At 47.1% G+C, this 13,811-nt stretch overlaps 1 protein-coding gene across 1 annotated transcript in view; it reads right to left on the bottom strand.

The window, feature by feature from the left end:
- The window catches only part of LOC123760552 (uncharacterized), a 92,771-nt gene extending 81,365 nt beyond the window's left edge, over positions 1-11,406 (bottom strand). Inside the window, exon 1 of the mRNA XM_069338264.1 lies at positions 10,346-11,406. The gene's annotated coding sequence lies outside the window, so the exon portion shown is untranslated. The remainder of the gene's footprint in view (positions 1-10,345) is intronic.
- Between the last annotated feature and the right edge of the window lie 2,405 nt (positions 11,407-13,811).

Here is a 13,811-nt window from a genome sequence, read left to right as displayed (position 1 = left end):
AGGGGTGTTAACATTGCTTCAGTGCTTTAATAGATTCAGCATTTGGGTGTATCTTTTCAGTGATCCATTAATTATTCAAAGATAAATTTGGGAGTTGTTTAGGGATGAAGATTTCAGATCTGTTGTGGTTGGTATTATGTAAGTGTTGGAGGTGTTGTGTTAGACACGTGAGGAGCAGCACGGTGTGTCGGCCACAGCTTGGACGAGTATGGGCCGAGGTGTAGCTGGGGGGTCGACAACAGCTTGGGCGAGCACCGCCCTCGGGCTAGTAGAAGCGACGGCCGTGCCTGTGAACATATATGTATTTCTTACCCTATAGGACTGCCATGAACACAAGTTTCTTACCTCGATCCACGGCCACAGTATTGCTAAGTGACCACACCACTTGTACCAGAGACCTCACACTACAGACGTCTTGTTCTGTCAGTCTGGACCTTCAAGTCTCAGAGTCCTCAATTATCGTCTGAACGACACCTGAACCAAACAACTCTGAATCCATAAACTTGCTTTGTTTACCCGCTTGTTCGTCGCCTGTAGTTGGCTTGTTTGGGTTATATAGTAGTAGTTTGCATGCTACAGCTGTATTTTCTTATTGTATCCTCTTTTTAATTCATATTGACTTGTATAACTCTTCTAACTTTATATTTGTAGCTAATTGTTACTGATATAATTTATATATTTTTAAAAAGTAGGTTTATTGACAATAATATTACCTGCGGGAGTGTTATACCTGGTTAGTGATTAACCTTAGGATATATGCATGCTAGAGCAACCTTGGGGTATATGCATGCTAGAGCAACCTTGGGGTATATGCATGCTAGAGCAACCTTGGGGTATATGCATGCTAGAGCAACCTTGGGGTACATGCATGCTAGAGCAACCTTGGGATATATGCATGCTAGAGCAACCTTGGGATATATGCATGCTAGAGCAACCTTGGGATATATGCATGCTAGAGCAACCTTGGGATATATGCATGCTAGAGCAACCTTGGGATATATGCATGCTAGAGCAATCTTGGGGTATATGCATGCTAGAGCAACCTTGGGATATATGCATGCTAGAGCAACCTTGGGATATATGCATGCTAGAGCAACCTTGGGATATATGCATGCTAGAGCAACCTTGGGATATATGCATGCTAGAGCAACCTTGGGATATATGCATGCTAGAGCAATCTTGGGGTATATGCATGCTAGAGCAACCTTGGGATATATGCATGCTAGAGCAACCTTGGGGTATATGCATGCTAGAGCAATCTTGGGGTATATGCATGCTAGAGCAACCTTGGGATATATGCATGCTAGAGCAACCTTGGGGTATATGCATGCTAGAGCAACCTTGGGATATATGCATGCTAGAGCAACCTTAGGATATATGCATGCTAGAGCAACCTTAGGATATATGCATGCTAGAGCAACCTTGGGATATATGCATGCTAGAGCAACCTTGGGATATATGCATGCTAGAGCAACCTTGGGATATATGCATGCTAGAGCAACCTTGAGGTATATGCATGCTAGAGCAACCTTGAGGTATATGCATGCTAGAGCAATCTTGGGATATATGCATGCTAGAGCAACCTTGTTCTAGTATGCACAAATTGTTCAGTGGTTGTTGTGGTCCGACTTAACCAGAGGGGAACAATAGAGAGTCAGGATGAGGGAACTGCCAGTTAGCCCAACCACCCCTGTTCCTCTCCCCTCGTCTGGGTGACCTGTAATTACCTCGGGACAGGTAGTTAATGTGCGATTTTGACAATTACACTAGCGAAAATGACCTCGTGTGTGTGGGGGGGGGGGGGTGTGTTTCGTCGGCTACTTGTGCTTGCTGGGGGGTTGATCTTCAGCTCTTGGGCCCCGCCTCTCAACCACTAGCCTCTGGACTCTCTCTCACTGGACTTGATGCTGGACTCTCTCTCACTGGACTTCAGGTGCGTTTTTCCAGACGATTTGTTCTTCTTCTCTTGATAAATATTGTTTATTGTTTCCTCCATTTGCTTTAGTCCTTGTTCATCTTCTTCCGTGTTTGGGTAATTGTGTTCCTTCTCGTCTCCCTTGTTTATTCCATCTACTCCTTCCCTCCCTCTCTCTTCCTTTGTGCACTTGTCTCGCGTCCATAATCTTCTTCTGAGCGAGAGAGAGAGAGACAGAGAGAGAGAGACAGAGAGAGAGAGAGAGACGGAGAGAGAGAGAGAGACGGAGAGAGAGAGAGAGACGGAGAGAGAGAGAGAGACGGAGAGAGAGAGAGAGAGAGAGAGAGAGAGACAGAGAGAGAGAGACAGAGAGAGAGAGAGAGACGGAGAGAGAGAGAGAGACGGAGAGAGAGAGAGAGACGGAGAGAGAGAGAGAGACGGAGAGAGAGAGAGAGAGAGAGAGAGAGAGAGAGAGAGAGAGAGAGAGAGAGAGAGAGAGAGAGAGAGAGAGAGAGAGAGAGAGAGAGAGAGAGAGAGACAGAGAGAGAGAGAGAGAGAGACAGAGAGAGAGAGAGAGAGAGACAGAGAGAGAGAGAGAGAGAGAGACACAATACGTCAGGGCCCTCTTTAACTATTGAACAATGTGAACTTAATAACCCACATCCCTCCTGTATAATGACTTCTTTCTCTCCTCCCCTCAGTCATCATATAATGCTGGCCATGGTGACAATGCACTCACTGACAGCATCATCATACAGGGCGTCACGTCATTGTCATGAAAATCATAATTTTCATGATGCAAATATGCCATCGTATGCTAACCCACACATCATTTAGTCAGAGTGTTCGGTGTACCACTGCTGGGTACAGGAAGACTTTTAAGCTAACTACTGACTCCCAACTACCTATTTAAGATGAACAGTTATTTACACAAGACAATGTCATAATAATAATATAGTAGGCATCCATCAGTCTCAGGAGACTATGGAGTTGCGCCCTGGTTGTCAGTCTTGAGTGGCTTCTCCAGGGCGCAAAGCCAGGGTAGATGATACGGAGGAGAAGCTGTTACCCAAGCAGCAGGTCCCCCTCCCTTCTCCACGCCGCCGAAAGTCTCCAATGGAAAAGCAAACAGCAATACGATTGGTTCCAGCGCCGTCGCAGGTACCGTGCCCTCAGGTACCGTGCCCTCAGGTACCGTGCCTCAGATACCGTGCCCCAGGTACCGTGACCCAGGAGGAGCCACAGTGCTCCCAGTGCTCCCAGTGCGGACGCTGGTGACAATAACCTGTTATTTACAACCTTACTAATCCCACCCATCCTTCCCAGGGGTCAGAGACGTCCCTGTGAACCCCCTCTCTCACAAACACCTCCCACACCTCCATAGGGGGGGATTTAGACCCCCCTTCACCTCTCTCACCATCCCAGAGGGAGTAGGCACCCCCTCACCGCTCACTCAGAAGGGGGGTAATAAGCCCCTCAGAACCCCCCGCTTCTTCCACAGGGGGGGGGGTCGACCCTTCACAATGGGACACTGACGCGGCCCATCAATGAAACTGTATATTGTAGATTTCCTTATCGATCACACTTAAATTTGTTGCCGCATTACGGCCATTCGTAGCGGAGGCTTCTGGCGAGTTGGGGCGCTTAGACCCATGAATCATGGAGGACAGCCGGGACGCAACCGCGCGGGAAATACTTATCGTCTTGGAGAGAAACCCAGCAACAGGAGACTAGCGGGAGACAGGGTTTAAAACAGCGTGGAATAACAGTTTATTTCCTCTGTTTTGGGGTGAGGGAGGGGCCGCATCCTAAGGGCTGTTGTGGGGGGTGTGGGGTGAGGGAGGGGCCGCATCCTAAGGGCTGTTGTGGGGGGTGTGGGGTGAGGGAGGGGGGGATCCTAAGAGCTGTTGTGGGGGGTGTGGGGTGAGGGAGGGGGGATCCTAAGAGCTGTTGTGGGGGGTGTGGGGTGAGGGAGGGGGCTGCAACCCCCTCAGGGCTGCTGATACCTGATGCTCGCTCGCTGTTCGGCACTGAAAGTCGGATTCTGTTGTTGGATTAGCCGGATGGGCTTTTATACTCATGTATCCGGATTGTGTGTGTGTGTGTGTACTCCCCTAGTTATATTCACCTAGTTGTACTTAATCCCAACTTAAATATTCCTTGGCCTAGTATAGCACATATATGTACTATATTAGGCCCTCAGATAGCGTATATTAGGCCTAGGATAGTTAGGTTAGGCTTTTATTAGCAACATAAAAATAAAACCTCTTTTTTCCAGGTTGTTCAGATTCAACAGTACAAAAGTCTACTGTCTGTCTGTCTGTCCATCACGACATATTTGTACCGTCAACCACGTCGTTAAGTCTGCCCGAAACGCTTTGCGTAATAGTGGCTTTAGGCATTGTATGTACTAGCTCTATCTATAAAGCCAACAAACTTTGTAAAATCTCTTTATGTATGTACCTTACCTAAATAAAAATTATTATTATTATTATTATTATTATAAGTACTGACGGGCTGCCGACCGCCTCGGGCTGACGGGCGAGGGTGCAGAGTGTGTGCAAGAGGACGTGAGACAGGAGACAGGAGTAGAGAAGAACGGACAGATAAAGAAGGACAAGAAAAGGGATACCCAGGAATTAGTAGAACAACAGATAGACAGATATACGACCTGATAGACAGATACAATCGAGACTGATAACATCCCAATTGGCCCTACTGGACCCCCTCTCTACGGCTTGACGAGTCCAGAGGGGATATAGAGCACTACAGAGCACCTCGTCCAGGGACGCTAATTACTGGGTGTGGGCGGCCCGAGCACCCGGCCCGCTGGGCCCAGTCACTTCTCACCACCACGATAACTCCACTCCGTCACTCCTTGGACGAGGGGGGGGGGGGAATGGGGGGAGGGGAAGGGGGGAGGGGAAGGGGGGGGAAGGTCAGGTCAAAACAAATAATCAAGCTGATTTGAAGCGCCATTGTTAACTGGGGGTTATTGTGGACGAGGTTGGTATAGTGAAGCTGTTGATAGTGGTCTTAAAAGTATCATACACGCTACTACTACTCTCAGTTATCTATAATCTATATAACTCAGACACACACTAAGGTCACCTTTATGTATTAAGCATGAGCCAAGTTCGACACATTTAGCCCCACACTGCTAAGCTGTCATGCAAGCTGTCTGCAAATAATTCATATTCTCCGCTGTGTGTAGTAATTCCTGTATATACGAGGTCATTGACCGTAGCTCTCCCATGGTGTTACGGTGAAGGCCTCTGGAGGGTCACCACAGTCGCCACCGTAGTCTACCAGCCAGCAAGTTTATGACCTCAGCACTGTACATAGTCCACGACTACTGTGAACTCTCAGAGCATATATAAATATCCCGAAAAGCGGGGGTAGACCTCCTTGTGTTCACAGCCCCTTGTGTCACGTGCTTCTTCAAGTGTCTTCGAGGCCATGATGTAGCCATGTGGCCATGGCCATGATGTAGCCATGTGGCCATGGCCATGATGTAGCCATGTGGCCATGGTGTGTCTTGGGACACAGACAGTTTGACTAAGAGGTCGTCTAGTGCCTGACCTCTTAGTGATCTTCCATACGCCTGTTGACCTCAAGTTGACCTAATTTACAGCCCATAGTAACCCGGCGTCATACTCTAAGGGCCATTAAGGTTATTTTCTATTGGGGATAAACAAGATTATGTTACGTAAATATACAAATGGTGGTGTTGCACTATCTTGCCTACAGAGACCAAGAGCTCAAAAAAGCACCCCAATGTCTCAAGGCAACATAAAGCTACATGATTTAAATTGTACCGACAAGCCGCAGGAGTCTCCGACTTGTGAGTCACTGTGGGATAGCACTGTGCTGCTCCAGGAGGGAGAGAGGAGTAGTTCGAGGCACCGAACAACTTGCTCGCTGCCTTTGTGATGAAAAAACTTTATGGGTTGAAACTATGAGGCTTAGTCGGCTACCTGACAAGGGGGGGGGGGGGTGAGGGGGTAATAGAGGGGACAGGGGGGAGATATAGGGGGGGAGGGGAGGGGGGTGTTGAGTAGAAGGGGGGGGGATTGGTCAGAATGGGTATAGGGAAAATTTCCTCAGAATGGGTAGAAGTTTGAAGGGGCAAATGGAGAGAAGGTGAGGTATGAGGTGAGGCATGAGGTGAGGCAAGATTTGAGGCATGAGATACTATCACCACCACTGACAGAAGGCTGACAGCAACAAGATATTGAACACGAAGAGGGAGGAGAATCAGAAGACAATGATGAAAAAGAGACGAAAGAACAAAAGACTGTAAAACAGAAAGAGGGAAGAGGAGGAGGAAGATAATAAAAGAGGAAGAGACCAAGTAAGGAAGGAAGGAGTGTGATCCAGTAACTCTACCCAAGGAAACTCTCCGTGAGCGTCTCAGCAAGTTTTAACTAAGCCAGGCCGTCGAGGACCTGATTTCTTCTTAATTGCCTCATTAAAATTGGATTTTGAAATTTGGGTTTTGGAAGTTGGCTCTCTGGAACCTGGGTCTTGGTAATTAAGTCTGGGACACAGTCGTCTAGACTGTGTACTGTGTACCTTCAGCTACTCAGAACGAAGTGTCCATGTAGCACGGGCTATGGTGAGCCCGTAACACAGTGTACAGAAACAATTATTCTTAAATACTGGCAAATGTGCTCAAGCCACTCGCGAGAAACATCTCACCTCCACATATGTGAAAAGCAGCTTCACTTCACACGACTGGAGGAGAGACGAGGAGGATGAGACATGGTCACGACCTACCAGATATTCAGAAGGAACTAAGTAGTCACAGGAGCCCAAGTGAAGAAGTCGAGTGAATTAAAAGCGTTCACGAACCTACTTCAGGCGATTGAGAGTGTAATCCCAAGCGCTGAAGCCGAACCTATGCTTGCACAAATAGGCGAGTACTGCTTGGTGAGTACATCCCCTCCCCTCTTCCCCCCCCCCCCCGGTCCCAGATACACACACCTGAATAGGATGTATCAAAACACCTGAAGGACTTCCAATTCACCCCACACCTGTCCAAAACCTGTGCTGACCGGGGTCTTTGGGGGTCAGCCGGCCACAGCTCCCATACGAGTCACTTGGGTGACCTTTGTTGACCTGTCAGCTGTGTGACCTTTTGTTGTAGTGTTGAATGGGCCGCTTGTCCCACGGTGAGAACAAGATGACCTCAACAACAGCAGTGTTGGTTGCTGGGGAGTTCAGAATGACTGTATTGCTATATATATGAAATAAAAATAAAAATGAATTTTGGAGAATTGATTTTTCAGTTACCATCAATAGTGAAAAGAAATATAAGAAATATTGAGAAAATTCGTGTTAGAATTATTAATCTTACTTTTTCGGTCATATATAATAATATATATATATGAATGTGGATGTTGAAGGAGTTTATTGCAAACGAACATTAATCTTTATATCAGAATACAAAGATTGAAAATACACGCTGGAATCTGTGGAATCGACCGAGATGTACTGGCTGCTGAGGGGCTGAAGGAGACCATCTTGAGGTTATCTGGAGATGATTTCGGGGCTTTTAGTGTCCCCGCGGCCCGGTCCTCGACCAGGCCTCCACCCCCAGGAAGCAGCCCGTGACAGCTGACTAACACCCAGGTACCTATTTACTGCTAGGTAACAGGGGTGAAAGAAACATTTTGCCCATTTGTCTCCGCCTCCACTTGGGATCGAACCCGGAACCTCAGGACTACGAATCCGAAGCGCTGTCTACCCAGCTGTCAGGCGCCTCAGGGTGAGAAAAGACTTGGACAAATACCAGCTTGGAAGAGAGTGGTTGATCTATGGAACCAATTACCGGCCAACATAGCAGACGCGGAGGATCGATGGGTTGTGTCAAGCGAAGGACAGACATACACAATGGATATTTGAGTAGATATAAAAGGCAACTGTCTGGTATGGGCCGGTCATAGACCTTTCTCAGTTTCCTTAATTCTTATGTTATCCACTTTGTCTCACACCAGTAGTCTCTCCCCCCCCCCCACGCATTCTGGGGGTCACCCCAGTCCCTGGGGGGTCTCTGCCCCCACTCCCTGGGGTCTCGCTAACAAATGGGGTCGTGTCCTCGTGTGTGTGGTCAATACCTGCTGAGACATAGGACTTGTGCATCCCAAGTGGCCCGGCTCACCAAGCAGTCAACGTCAAATCGACTTTTAAAATGATCGTATCTCAATTTTTCTTATGGAGAGCTTTGACCAGCAAGAGTTTTGTGGAAGTTTCACTGTGTGACTGTGTGTGTCTGGCCCTGACGGTCCTGCCTCAGTCCTCTCTAGAGAGAGAGAGAGAGAGAGAGAGAGAGAGAGAGAGAGAGAGAGAGAGAGAGAGAGAGACAGTAATCCCTCCCCACACACCGCGTGGTCACACAGGCGGCGTCTGAGATAAACAGCTTAACCGTATCGATGTTTTCCACCCCAAGACTTCAGGTTAAATGATGCGCTCAGGTGGTTAGGGGGGGGGGAGGGGCGCAATGTGGTGGACCACGTTGGGGACCGCAGATTGGTCAGCGTCACTCATCCTGTGAGTGGACACACCGCCTTTCATCATTGGCATCTCGTGAATGTGAATCGTACTCATCCACCGAGGGAGGTGACACACAGCCTTATAGCCACCAACCCACACAAGTGTTCAAGCTGATGAAGGTCTTCAATAAAGCATATTAATTGAACTAGTCACTTTGAGCTGTGTATTTGACCTCTTATAATTAGTGCACAACTCGGTGTTGTCTTGGCAATGACCTTGTAGTGGGGATCTCTGACAATCTCAGTTCCTTGAGCCTGTTCTTAGCACTTCATGTCGTAGATGTTATGCTTTGGTTCATTTTGCTGCTCCAAGAACTGTTGTCGTGGCTGTATTGTGTACGCTTTCCAAGTGCTGTGATGCTACACGCAGAAATCACAATAGCCTGATGCATCAAATGAACAAATCCACAAGGGCCGTGACGTCACGATTCGTCATGTAATTACGAAGCAATAAGATGCTTATCTTAACATAAGAAGGTTAGGTAAGGTCGGTGTTTTCTATGAATCTTTTCAAGGTAAACTAGTATGTTTAGTATGTCACATATGCACGTATTTAATAAGTCAATATTGACTATACGAAAGTGCGAGAACGGGTTATTGAATGTTATAATCATTCATCCATTTTTTTTACTTCAGTAATGTAAGCCCTTAACTCCTTGCCTTTCTTCGTGAGGAAGACATCTGATTGCTGAGATTAACTTTGTAATCCTTCTTAGTACGCGTTCAAGTGAACTGGTGTCCAATCTATGGTGTGGTGACACTCAACACCACACTCTAAATGGCCCACTAACAAGGGCAAGAGAAAGCTGAAGGATAACAGTAGATATGAACAAATCCACAAGGGCCGTGACGAGGATTCGAACCTGCGTCCGGGAGCATCTCAGACACTGCCTTAATGCTCCCGGACGCAGGTTCGAATCCTCGTCACGGCCCTTGTGGATTTGTTCATTTGATGCATCACGTTAGTGTGATCTCTGTGTGTGGAACAGTAGATATCTTGATGCTAACGCTTCTAGAAATATATCCCACTATCCTATTTCCCTTGTCCCATACGGGACTATGTAATACATGGAATGGTGAGAGAGTGGGATGGGAAGGGAGGGAGATGATGAAGGAACAGGGATTAGAGTGAAAATACATTGTTGTGGTGAGTGGGGGAGGGTGGGGGAGAGTGGGGGAGTGTGGGGGAGAGTGGGGTAGGTAGACAGACTGCTACAGGTGGACTACAAATGGTATTGTTAAGGAAGACACGATTCTCTGGGAACTATTATTTGGCTTTGTTACCTTTTTACCTTTTTGCTGGTGCTGCCCAAGCTGCTCCAGCATCTAGTGCTGGGAGGCTTCACGCTGGTGAGGAGTCAGGAAATACAATTTTCTGACGTTAATTATTAATACTGTTGGGCAATTTTCTAGTTCGGTTTATCGTAAGCCTACAGTCACGAACTTACGTTCACGTTATCTAAGTTTATGTCCTAAAGTTTTTAAGTTTAATAAATTTGTTTAAATAGATCTTTTAATCTTTGTTCCAATGATAAATTATTAATAATTTTATTAATAATTTATCGCACGAGTTCTTTCAAATAAATGTTTTTCCAAGCAAAATATTTCAAGGAATTTTGAAAAAATTCTTAAATACTAAATTCTAACCTATCGTTAAAATTCCCAAACATTCGCTGAAGACATTTCATTCCGTCAAATTTCCGTGTTAGTGTACAGACAGTTGTCATATTAGCACGGAACCTGTAAATGTTCGTAAGACACTCCTCTCCACCACGAATTACAATTCAGCGTGTTTACCAATCATCAAACTACCGAATATTATGTAAAACATATCAATCCTTTTCGCCCTTTTGAGCTCAGATCTGCATTTGTTTACCTTTTGGCTACGGAGGACACGATACCTCGAGCGCCGTAGCCGTGAGGACACGATACCTTGAGCGCCGTAGCCGTACGGACACGATACCTCGAGCGCCGTAGCCGTGAGGACACGATACCTCGAGCGCCGTAGCCGTACGGACACGCCGACCTTGTCGGACTTGCTGGTCCCCTCAAGTCAGGTGCTCCTGGAGGTCACTGGGGAAGAAATGGGTCACCGTCTCATAGCGATTTCACTGTACTGATTTCCATCCCCACGTCCACTGGCTCTGAATGTGTTGAACTGTGTCTGTGTGGCGGGAATCAGACCCCAGGAGGACTCGGACAAGTTCGAGCTCTTGATTCACTGGTTCACTCACCCGCTTACGTCTGCTACGAGTATGTTGTTCGGTGATTTGTGGGTTTTTTTATTGTATATTTTGTATATTATTTGCTTTTTACTTTGTATTGTGACTTGTATTGAGTGTATTGTGCTACACTCACACAATGTGTGTGTGTTCGAGCAGCGAGGGAGAGTGCCGGGGCGGAGGTGAGTCAGTTACTCATCTGCATGATGAGGAGAAGCAGCTCCGGGCTGGTGGAAAATGGATCTTCACTCACTGGAAACCCATTACAAGGCGGCCCCTCACCCCCCGCCACCCTCACACCTCGGGGACGGTGAGGTAATGAGTCCCGCGCCGGGGTGACTGAGCCCTCATGCCTCCCTCACGAGTCATCTCGAGATAATATTAACTCTTCGAAGCAACACTCAAGTTATGAGACAACACTCAAGTTATGAGACAACACTCAAGTTATGAGACAACACTCAAGTTATCAGACAACACTCAAGTTATGAGACAACACTCAAGTTATCAGACAACACTCAAGTTATGAGACAACACTCAAGTTATGAGACAACACTCAAGTTATGAGACAACACTCAAGTTATGAGACAACACTCAAGTTATGAGACAACACTCAAGTTATGAGACAACACTCAAGTTATGAGACAACACTCAAGTTATGAGACAACACTCAAGTTATGAGACAACACTCAAGTTATGAGGCAACACTCAAGTTATGAGACAAACTCATGAGACAACACCCCATATAAGCGTGACAGCCACGGGAGTTCTGTGACAAATAGAAAAGATTTTCAAGCTCTCACAGCGTGACGCATGAGAGAGAGAGAGAGGAGAGAGAGAGAAAGGGAGAGACATTCCCCGACTCACCACCAAACTCATTACACTGATCACAGGCAGTGTACTCATCCAGTATTCATCATATACTAACTTCGCGAGATGAGTGAAAGGGGGCTTTTACAATCAGCTGTAATGTGTCTTTGTCTATCACTTGTGCCTCCAGGTGTAATGTCCGGATAACCCAACACGGGTACAGGAGGTACACACACACATCTGGATAATTACGTCTCAGTTTGAACCCTAAATTCTCTCTGTTATCATTTCTGTCACCTCACATGGGTAATTAGAACTTAATTTACTGTGGTGAACAAATCCACAAGGGCCGTGACGAGGATTCGAACCTACGTCCGAGAGGATACCCAGACGCTGCCTTAATGGACTGAGTTACGACATGGCTACTGTGGTGGAGGTTCTAGGGCCAGATTCACGAAACAGTTACGCAAGTACTTACGAACCTGTACATCTTTCCTCAATCTTTGACGGCTTTGGTTACATTTATTAAACAGTTTACAAGCGTGAAAACTTCCCCAAATCAACTGTTGTTATTGTTATAAACAGCCTCCTGGTGCTTCGGAGCTCATTAACTGTTCAATAATTGTAAACAAAGCCGCCAAAGACTGCGGAAAGATGTACACGTTCGTAAGTACTTGCGTAACTGTTTCGTGAATCTGGTCCCTGTGGGACAGTAGTAGTTTAGAGTTACCAGTCACTTGTAGGCTATTTTTACCCCAGCCGTCTGAAGGAGACCTCATACCGCCTGTTAGGGCTTGAGTGGGGCGGTATCGGTTAGGTAATGGGGCGGAGAGCTGGCGTCCCACCACCCATTTAACCTCTATTACCAGTCCGGCCACTTGGCCTAGTCGGTACAGCGATACGGGCTTGCTGCTTACTGAGTCGGCGTCCGATTCCCCCGAAGTTTTGAGTGGTTGGGCGGTCTTGTGTCGCTACGTGGGGGGATATTGCTTTCTGAGTGGTGTGTAGCCTGGTTTATGGGTGGTGTGTAGCCTGGTTTATGAGTGGTGTGTAGCCTGGTTTATGAGTGGTGTGTAGCCTGGTTTATGGGGGGTGTGTAGCCTGGTTTATGAGTGGTGTGTAGCCTGGTTTATGGGGGGGTGTGTAGCCTGGTTTATGAGTGGTGTGTAGCCTGGTTTATGGGGGGTGTGTAGCCTGGTTTATGGAGGGTGTGTAGCCTGGTTTATGAGTGGTGTGTAGCCTGGTTTATGGGTGGTGTGTAGCCTGGTTTATGGGGGGTGTGTAGCCTGGTTTATGGGTGGTGTGTAGCCTGGTTTATGGGGGGTGTGTAGCCTGGTTTATGAGTGGTGTGTAGCCTGGTTTATGGGTGGTGTGTAGCCTGGTTTATGAGTGGTGTGTAGCCTGGTTTATGAGTGGTGTGTAGCCTGGTTTATGAGTGGTGTGTAGCCTGGTTTATGGGTGGTGTGTAGCCTGGTTTATGGGGGGTGTGTAGCCTGGTTTATGAGTGGTGTGTAGCCTGGTTTATGAGTGGTGTGTAGCCTGGTTTATGGGTGGTGTGTAGCCTGGTTTATGGGTGGTGTATAGCCTGGTTTATGAGTGGTGTGTAGCCTGGTTTATGGGGGGGTGTAGCCTGGTTTATGGGGGGTGTGTAGCCTGGTTTATGAGTGGTGTGTAGCCTGGTTTATGGGGGGTGTGTAGCCTGGTTTATGAGTGGTGTGTAGCCTGGTTTATGAGTGGTGTGTAGCCTGGTTTATGGGGGGTGTGTAGCCTGGTTTATGGGGGGTGTGTAGCCTGCTTTCTGAGTGGTGTGTAGCCAAACTGGCTTAGTGCTTCCTGTTGATAATTGTCCCAGCTCACGCGCGCGCCAAGCTGCATCCGCGTGCCTGCGGCTTGTCACCAGTCCCTACTGCCCCTGATGTCAGCGATAGGACGAACGCAAGTAGGAAATATGCTTGGCTGCTTCTGAGAAGACATATACACTCAGAGTGTATGACACTGCTTGTATACATACACTGAGCGCTTGCTTTAGGTCAATGATAAGGGCAAAATATACATGTTGCTTGGTCAGTAAAGCCTTAATAACATACTTTGTACATTATCAGTTATCTTACCTTTTGCCAGTTTCGAGAGTTCTTGTACTACAGCAACAAAGTCCGAAGCCAGATTTTATTGGTGATAACTTGACCGGTTACACTGTTGTTGGTCGCGGCCTGCAGGTCTACATAGCAATCAAAACCCAGCAGAGAAATAATGCACTTCCTTTAGGAATCTTAATTCCATCTTGCAAAATTCAGCATTTGTTCCAGCAATATT

The sequence above is a fragment of the Procambarus clarkii genome, chromosome 39 (genome assembly GCF_040958095.1).
Source record: "Procambarus clarkii isolate CNS0578487 chromosome 39, FALCON_Pclarkii_2.0, whole genome shotgun sequence".
NCBI classification, from domain to species: domain Eukaryota; kingdom Metazoa; phylum Arthropoda; class Malacostraca; order Decapoda; family Cambaridae; genus Procambarus; species Procambarus clarkii.
This window is presented reverse-complemented; position numbering and strand designations above follow the sequence as displayed.